Source organism: Octopus sinensis, linkage group LG4 (genome assembly GCF_006345805.1).
Source record: "Octopus sinensis linkage group LG4, ASM634580v1, whole genome shotgun sequence".
In the NCBI taxonomy this organism is placed as follows: Eukaryota; Metazoa; Mollusca; class Cephalopoda; order Octopoda; family Octopodidae; genus Octopus; species Octopus sinensis.
Genome location: NC_043000.1, coordinates 156058425 through 156068424, shown reverse-complemented (window position 1 = coordinate 156068424; position 10000 = coordinate 156058425). Strand labels below are relative to the sequence as shown.

The window sequence follows — 10000 nt, the reverse complement described above, 5'->3', positions numbered from 1 at the left end:
AAGAGAGAGAGAAGGACGAGTGTCTGTGTGAAACTAGAAAATCCTGACTCGATGAAAATTTGGATCCTGAACAGGTATGACAAAAATATAGAGAAGGACAATAACAGGTACGTAGACACACAAGCTTTAGGGCAAGGACTTAATGCACACCTCACCACGTGAATATGTGTATGTATGTATGTATGTATGTATGCAGGTATGTATGTATGTATGTATGTATGTACATATGTATATATGTATGTATGTATGTGTGTGTGTGTATGTATGTGTGTATATATATATATATGTATGTATGTATGTATGTTTGTATGTATGTATGTATGTATGTATGTATGTATGCATAAGCTTTTCTTCCAACGTGTAATTTAACCCATACACACACGTATATATATATATATATATATATATATATATATACACACACACATATTCTTTCAGTCATTTGACTGCGGTCATGCTGGAACACGGCCACCGCCTTTAGTCAAACAAATCGACCCCAGGTCACTTATTCTTTGTAAGCCTAGTACTTATTCTATCGGCCTCTTTTGCCGAACCGCTAAGTCACGGGGACGTAAACACACCAAAATCGGTTGTCAAGCAATGGTGGAGTGAGGTGGGACAAACGCATACACACACACATGTATATTATATCAGATTTCTTTCAAAAAGTATCATATTTGATAACGTGTCAAGTATTTTTATGGTAATTATTATTGTTATTTTCTTATTTGAATCTAGCTAAGATGAGTTTGTTCGCTACATCATTTGCATGAACGCTTGCTGCCCACAACCGACTGTCTGTCTCAATAGCGCACCGGGGTTACGGATTTGTATATTAAGTAAGGTTGAGGCTTCAAGTTCAGGAAGCGTTAAGGAACTCTCTCTTTTACTCTTTTACTCTTTTACTTGTTTCAGTCATTTGACTGCAGCCATGCTGGAGCACCGCCTTTAGTCGAGCAAATCGACCCCGGGACTTAGTCTTTGTAAGCCCAGTACTTATTCTATCGGTCTCTTTTTGCCGAACCGCTAAGTGACGGGGACGTAAACACACCAGCATCGGTTGTCAAGCAATGCTAGGGGGACAAACACAGACACACACACACAGAAAACACACACATATATATATATGCATATATACGACAGGCTTCTTTCAGTTTCCGTCTACCAAATCCACTCACAAGGCATTGGTCGGCCCGGGGCTATAGCAGAAGACACTTGCCCAAGATGCCACGCAGTGGGACTGAACCCGGAACCATGTGGTTGGTAAACAAGCTACTTACCACACAGCCACTCCTGCGCCTGAACTATGAAAATCTTTAGTGAAACAAAAAAGGATTTTAACCTCCAACGGAGTCATATTCTCCATATAAAACACACACACACACATACATGCACATACAACACATGCACACATAATTCATACACACATCGCACAGACACACAACATACACACGTACACACACACACACACACACACACACACACACACACACACACACACACACACACACACACACACACCACACACACGTACATTCATGCAGATATGTGTATAATATCAGTATTGTGTTTTCATGTTCAACTACTGCTTCAGGAGTAATAAAAAAGGCAGATTATCTACACTTATGTTTCTCAGTAAACATATGCAGACCAACACACAAACACACACACACACACACACACACACACACACACACACACACACACCACAGAGCTCACCTTCTGTAGTTTATTGCATATTTTATGAATGCTAGTAATACTTATTGAAAATACCGCGCGTTATTTATTACCTTCGCCTTCGCTAAGGCGGAGGTATTATTTTCAGTCGCGTTTGTCTGTCTGTTAATTGATTTATTTGTCTATGGACAATATATCTCAAGAACCGCTGAATGGATTCGAATTAAACTTTCAGAGATGTTTGGCCTCGAGACTAGCACGAACTGATTAGATTTTGGGATCGATCCGGTACCCAACAAGGATTCTGGATTATTTTTTCGGTTTTTTTAAACTTAACTTTTGAGAGTGGCCGGGTTCATTTTTAGTATTCTCGTTTGTGAGAGCAGTTGGATTTATTTCAGATATTCTCATTTTAAAAATCACCTCCGACTAATCGTTGTGAGGGCATTGGTGTTGTCGTCAATGTTATATTTGAGTTAGTGAGTTGGAAGTGTATACACTCCACATGAGTACTGTTATTTGTTTAACTGTTATTTATTGAATTGTTGGATTGTTGTTGCCTGAAATTGTTGAACTTGTTGCCGTTTTGGGGTTTTCTTCCCCATTTATGGGTGAAGTTGTGAACAATATGGAAGGTACACCAGTACAAGCGGGCGGTTGCTCGCGGTGGCTGGCAGGGGCCTGTCGGCGGAGGTACTGCAAGTTGAAGAAGTTGAATTGCAGGAGAGGGACTTCAGGAAGTATAAAGATTTGTTGGGAAGGTGGTGGGGTGGCCTGAGGTTGGCGCCTCCCAGGGAAGTGTTAGAAGGAGCGGAGAGGGAAGCAATTGTGTACGAAACATTGAGTGTTGCAGCGAAAAGGGTGGAAGTGGCAGCGATGGAGGCGGTCGAGGGGTGCCTGAGAGAAGTTAGGAACATAGCGAAGTGCTACACCGGAGGAGGGAAATGCGGCACGGTGGAGGTGCGCTTCGTGAGTGGAGAAGAAGCGAGAAGGTGCTCCACAGTGCCTTTGAGATCAGCGGAGTGGGCGCTGCTACCGACTTACTGTGGCAAGCGTGCGTCCGGAGCAGGAATGGGTGGGGTTCCCCCAGAAATTGATGAAGTGTGGCTGGTGGCAGCCGTCCTCTTCAGTGCGGAGGAGGACACTGAGATGTTGAAGATGTCAAGAGCTGCGGAGGTGAAATAGTGGGTGTGTGTGTTGGAGGTGTTGGTCCATGTGAACTTGCCGGACCTCCACAAGATTGCGGAAGAACTGATACTGCCAGATGAGGCAGGGTTGGGAGTGATGGTGGAACGGGGACCGCTTGTATGTATTCTATGTGGAGTGGGGGTTCACTGAAGGCTGGGTGTCCCCAGAAGCACGAAGAGGAGAGGCGGGGAGGGAATGTCAGGAGGGGAGGGTGCAACCGTGGAGGAGGAGGTGATGGAGGAGCAGTGTGCAATGATAAAAGAAAGGAAGAGTAATGACTCACCACCAGAAGGTCCGAGGAGGAGGGAGGGGCAGATGGGGGTGGACAGAGTGAGGGGTGAGAGGGTGCGGATGAGAGGAGAGAGGATAAAGGGACAGCAAAGGCGGACGAGGAACGAGCGCAGAGACCATCGGCTAGCAGGGGGAAGGGGTGCAGAGGAGAAGGGAGGGTGAAGGAGGAAAGATGGTGGCAGCACGGAGAGGAAGACGGACGGGGACGGAAGTGCCAGTGGAGGAGGGGGCTTGATGAGGGGAGAGGGGGAGTGGCGCCCAAAGGGAGAAACATGGGAACAGTGATGCAGTGCCCAAGAGGTGTGGAGATGGAGAGGAGAATTGACAGGATGAGGAGCGTTATCCGAGTGAAGTTGGCGGCCAGAGAGTGTAGCGAGGGTTTTAAAGCTGTTTTGTTGAAGGGGGAAAGAGAAGAGGAATTGGAGGAGTTGTTTGGTGAAGGAATGGAGATGACAGGAGTGCAGGTTGGTTGCGACGAATTGCCACCAGTGGTGGCCTTCAATGAGTTAATAGTAGAGTATAAGTTATAAACCAACAGATACAAGACCGATATGAACCGATATAAAGACAGTAAAATGGAACTACCTGCTTATGGGGCGGGGGTAGGTAAGCCATTCCATTCTCATTTTCATTATATCCATAATTCATTCGATATGTGTTTCTAAGTGCCCCCAATGTATTGTTTTGTCTGTTTTTGTGTTGTCCCTTCTCTATTGAGGCCTTGTACCTAATTAAAGAAATAAGGACGTTGGTGCTGTCTTGGCGGAGGTTTGCGCTGAGTTCTCTTGTTTATTCATTCATTGATTTATAAGACTAATGCAGGTGTTTAATTCTTGAAATTGCGTAAATTTCGCGAAACACCAGACTGAAGAATGTACAAACATTGAGAGAGAATAGCTTTGAAATCTATATTCTTTGTTATTCACATGTTACCACATGTTCTTTTCTGAAAGTTGGCTATTATTTTGACCATCATGTGAACAAGTGAGCGTGCTCTGAAAGACTCAGCATCACATTAATGGTAGTGCGCGTGCATGTGCATGTTAATACATATATATATAAAAACGTTATATATTTAAGCCTTTTGTTTCTATTTATTTGTGTGTGCGTCAAATTTATTTGTGTGTGTACACGTTAACAGTTTTTCAAAAAAAAAACTTTGTCTGTGTTTAATCTTTTGTTTATATTTTGTGTGTATATGTACGTTAATATGTTTGTTCACGTGATAGAACTGAAAACTCCAAACTCACGGCAGTTTAAGTATTTGTATCCCACGTCATCAAAATATGTGTCGCATATATTTCTATCATTAGACAAAATAATGAAAGTCAATATTCGGGAAAATATATTATTATTATTATTAGTGTTGTTGTTGTTGTTATTATTATTATTATAACAATTACTATCAAACAATTATATCTAAATATTTAATTATTTTTATTCCACATAACCTAATATAATTTTATTGTCAATTTACTTTATAAAACATATTTATATCTATTAAAATATCATATTTATATTTTACCCAAGTTTACATTTTATTCATTTTCATTTATTTGTAGTTTTTAAATACAAATTTATATGAGTGTGTACATGATAAACTACATTCACGTTTACAGTGAAGAAGTTCGTGTTTAGAATTTTAAAATTTGGAAGATTTCTTCAATACAAAGATCACAACGGGCGTCTCCCACTTTGTAGGACCTAGCGTGACTGATAATTTCCCGCTTGAGGTTAAAATCCTTATCTTTGTCCTTTCCCCCTTTATTTTTGTTTTTAAATGTGTTTTCGTGATTGGCGATTCTAAGCTTAATAAAATTTGCCGTGAAGCCAATGTAATAGTAATTTAGTCCATCAGTTTCTACCCTGCATCTTTACGCGACCTCTTTCTGGCAGCAAAAATGATTAAATTTACATTTATCTTTGAATTTACAATTACTACGAGTATTCTTATCCTTCTCTATAATTCTGTGGTCAATCCTAATCTTATCCATAACGCTAGTTTTTCTTCTTTATGTTTAAAATGGGAGGATATGTTGATTACCTCCCTTTCCACACTGTGAGATCTAATTTCACGTTCATTAGAATTTTGAATTTTTTGGTTGTTATGTGATATATTGTCATTGTGTTTATTTCTACTGTTATAGAAACTGTTAAATGTTTTATTTAGTGAAACAACAATCTCCTTATAATATATTATATTGAAATTTACCCATATATCGAAGTGTAATAATCATTAAACTCCGTAATATACTTAATTGGTGCCTATTTAAACAATGAGTACCAATACTTTTAAGTTATACTGGACTCTTGGACTTTTACATCGATATATAAGATCGGCGAAGTATGGATGTTAACATCCCTTTAAAGAGGTAGCTGTATACTCAAAAGAGTTAACACACACACACACACACACACACACGCACACAAACACACACACACACACACACACGCTCACACACACACATACACACACACACAAATACAAACAGACACACCCAAACAGTACCCTCGCATAGTTCTCTCTATTGATGATGTGGCCCTTTTGAAGATAGTCAATAAACCCAACGCCTTTTGCGTCCCCAAAAAGCTGAATCCATCACCCTCCCTGTAGATGAAACGACCGTGGCCTTCTTTGGAGTAGATGATGAGGGGTATTTCAACTGCATGGATTGTTTCTTTGTCTCTGGCTCAAAGGGATGAAGCCATTACTCATCCTGCCTTAGGAGACGTTTAAGGAAACCAGCTGGATCTGCCTCAAACAGTGTCAGATTTTCCCGTGATGTGACCAGCCTGATGCGCTTTTGATCAGGTGTCAGAAGACATGGCACCCTACAAACAAACAATCGTCATGCCAAGTACATTATGCAGAATATTCTCCAATCTCTCACAGGATATGCTGATAGCACTGGATATTTGATTTATAGTCAATCGCCTGTCATCCTTCAACATGTGGTGAACACAATCTATGTTTTCCTCGGTGGTGACATTTGCAAGACGTCCAAAACTTGGGTAATCTTCAAGACTCACCCTTTCCCTCCTAAATCCTGTTACCCACTTTTGCGCGGTTAGTAAAGTTATAACGTCATCCTCTAATGTGGCAACTATATCAGAATGAATGTCCTTGGGGTTGAGCTCTTTTTCTGCAAGTACTTGATAACACCAGGATGGCAAATTTTGTCCAATCAGATGTGAGTTTACCTGAAAAGAAACAACGCAGTCATTAATCCTTTCTACTATAGACACAAGGCCTGAAATTTGGTGGGAGAGGGCCAATCGATTAGATCGACCCCAGTACCCAACTGGTACTTAATTTATCGACCCCTTAAGGATGAAAGGCAAAGTCGACCTCGGCGGAATTTGAACTCAGAACATAAAGACAGATGAAATACTGCTAAGCATTTCGTCCAGCGTGCTAACGATTCTGCCAATGCATGCAAGATTCCACAGCTCTAGCATTATTCTTTCATAAACAGCCTATGAACTTTTCAGCACACACCACACACACACACACACACACACACACACACACACACTCACACACACACACACACACACACAAACATTGAAGTACACAGGACATAAATGCAGCTACATACCCCTACATATATGCACACACTAACTCAAACACATATTTTCAAACCCCGGGAACTGCCTTAATTCAAAATGTCTTGTCACTTTGTTAGCGATCGGCTTGAACTCCATGAAGTTTACTCATCCCAATGAAAACATACATACATACATACATACATACATACATACATACAAGCATGTGTGTGTGCGTGCGTGCGTGCGACGTGCGTGGGTGAGCATGTGTGCCTGTGTGTCTAGTAATAGATAGACGCAAATATTTTCCGCATGAAAAGGTTTAAATAATCAACTGAATAACGCACTTAGTGTATTTAGTAGAATGAATAGCAGTCTGATTAAATGAGACACTGACTTTGAACTTTCGCCGAGGAAGGTTTATCATTCGATAAGTTATCGTAGATGTATTTGACAAGCTCTCCTAAAAATTTGGAGGTCACTCTTGATATATATATATATATATATACATACATATATACATACATGCATACATGCATGCATACATATATATATATATACATACACACACGCACACACACACATATATATATATATATATATATATATATAAAATGGCCTCCAAATTTTTAGGAGAGCTTGTCAAATACATCTACGATAACTTATCGAATGATAAATACACACACACACACACACACATATATATATATATATATATATATATGAATTCCAAAATGGAATATAATAGCGAAAAAATGCATTAAAATGAAAAAAAATGATAGTAAATTTTTTTTTAAATTGTAGACTCATCGTAGACGCGCGCTAATACCCAGAAGGGCTCGATATGAATCACGACTATAAGATACCCGGTTTTGGTTAAACTGCACCGCAAAATGTGGGAGTTGTTAGGAATCTAAATCATAGGAGACAGACACACAACTTGACTTTTATATATAAAGATATACATATACACACACACACACACACACACATATATACATACATACATACATGCATACATACAGAACGCCAATGTTTTTCATCTCCATGGGAAGTGATGACCTCCCTTTTGGGGGGATGCAAAAGGCGTAGTGTTTATTGACAATCTTCAAAGGAACCACACCATTAATGGAGAGTACTATGCCAACTTGCTGAGGCAGTTACGAAAGGCTACCAAACGCAAACGCCAGAAATACTGACGAAAGTGTACTTTCTTCATCAATGCTCTCACACACAAGTCCTTGGTTTCAATAGATGCTTGCGTGACTGTGGCTTTGAACTGGTTGTTTAACCCCCCCCCCCGCCCATATTCTCTTGATTTGGGTCCATCTGACTATCATCTGTTCCCATCATGAAAAAACACATGGCTAGAAACCAGTATTGCAGTGATACTGTTGTGTATGACTATTTTAGGGCCAACAGGATGAAAGCTTCATCAATGGAATTCTAGCACTGCAACACCGATGGGAGGAGACGTGAACCGCAAGAGGGTTTATGTTGTAAAATAAACCGCATTTGGTCACATTCCATGAGAGTATCTTGATCAGCCAATGAACTTTTCCAGCCGACCATCTTACATGTGTGTCTTTGTAGACGTACGCAACCAAGTATGGGCATAAATTCATTTAAGGATTCTCACATGAAGATATGTATGTATGTATGTATGTATGTATGTATGTATGTATGTATGTATGTATGTATGTATGTATGTATGTATGTATGTATGTATGTATGCATGCATGTATGTATGTATGTATGTATGTATGTATGTATGTATGTATGTATGTATGTGCTGACTCGTGATGGATGTGGAATGACTATTAATTCCCTTGCAGGCCTATGGGTCATCCTCAGCAATGGGGGACACCAAATTTGAGTTGTTTCTTAGAGTGAAATAAGGTCTACAAAATAGTCTTATTCGGTCACGAGTCGACTTCCAGCATGGATGTTTGTATGTATGTATGTATGTATGTATGTATGTATGTATGTATGTATGTATGTATGTATGTATGTATGTAGATAGATAGGTAGGTAGGTAGTATGGGTGTATGTATGTAATGCATATATGTATGTACGTGCATACGTAAGTATCTATGTAGAGGCTGTGTGGTAAGAAGCTTGCTTCCCAACCACATGGTTCCGGGTTCAGTCCCACTGCGTGGCACCTTGGGCAAGTGTCTTCTACCATAGCCTCATGTCGACCAAAGCTTGTAAGTTGATTTGTTCGATGGAAAGTGAAAGAAGTCCGCCATACATACACGTGTGTGTGTATATATCTGTGTGTTTGTGTGTCTGTATTTGTCCCTCCACCACCTCTTGACAACTGGTGTTGTTGTGTCTACGTCCCCGTAACTTAGCGATTCGGCAAAAGAGACCAATAGAATAAGTACTAGGCCTTAAAAATATCTTGGGGGTCGATTTGTTCGACTAAAACCTTGAAGGCTGTGCTCCAGTATAACCGCAGTCAAATGACTGTAACAAGTAAAAGAATAAATGAATATGTTAAAATTCTCTCTTTGTACGCCTCCAGATTTTAGCAAAAATAGTACATTGAATCAATAAAAAGTTACAACTAATGTACTCTTATACTAAAGCACTTTTACTCGAAATAATTTCGAGGGCATTCCTGGTCCCTGGAATGCTGAAAGCAGAATTATTCTCTTCATTATTAAATCAACACGTTCAAGAACCCCACCCCTCCATTGGTGGACAATAGACAAAAAGAAATAAAGGCTCACGCACAAAGAAAATGCTTGGAAACACATACGGAAACAGACACATGCATACATTCGAGATTTAGACTCTAGGCGGAACACATAGATTATACCTTTCCCTCACCACCTCTAATAGCAAAAGTATGTGCAAAAGATATATTCATCTCTATATATATAAAGCTGAAGTTGTCTGTGTATGGCAGGTTTGGTAGCCTTCAAATAACACTATCTCCTCCGAGACCCTGCGATGCAAGTTGGCCAAAATTGAGAGTATGATAGAATAAGACTTGCTCTTCCTTCCGTAGAAGAAAAATTCAAATCAGACCATGTTAACACCAAAAATTATTTACATCAAAAAGGTGCTTTTTTTTCTATGAAAATCCCTATTTTTTAGGATTTTTTTTTTACTGCTGTGTCGCCATTTTTCGGTGTATTTCAACCAGAAAAATGTTCACTTAAAGAGAATAACAAGCTACATAATGCAAAAGTTTTACTTTTCAAAAATTCCAATTCTAAATGGTCGAAACAAACCCGAGCAACGCCGGGCGATACTTCTAGTAATAATATAGAATCGTTACGTTTAT

General features: G+C 39.8%; 1 protein-coding gene across 2 annotated transcripts in view; it reads left to right on the top strand.

The window, feature by feature from the left end:
* The window catches only part of LOC115210891 (transmembrane protein 243), a 63825-nt gene that overhangs the window by 33 nt on the left and 53792 nt on the right, over nucleotides 1-10000 (top strand). Inside the window, exon 1 of one of the 2 annotated variants that reach the window (XM_036502599.1) lies at nucleotides 1-107. This exon is cut by the window's left edge and continues 33 nt beyond it. The gene's annotated coding sequence lies outside the window, so the exon portion shown is untranslated. The remainder of the gene's footprint in view (nucleotides 108-10000) is intronic. The other variant, XM_036502600.1, reaches the window with a different exon arrangement.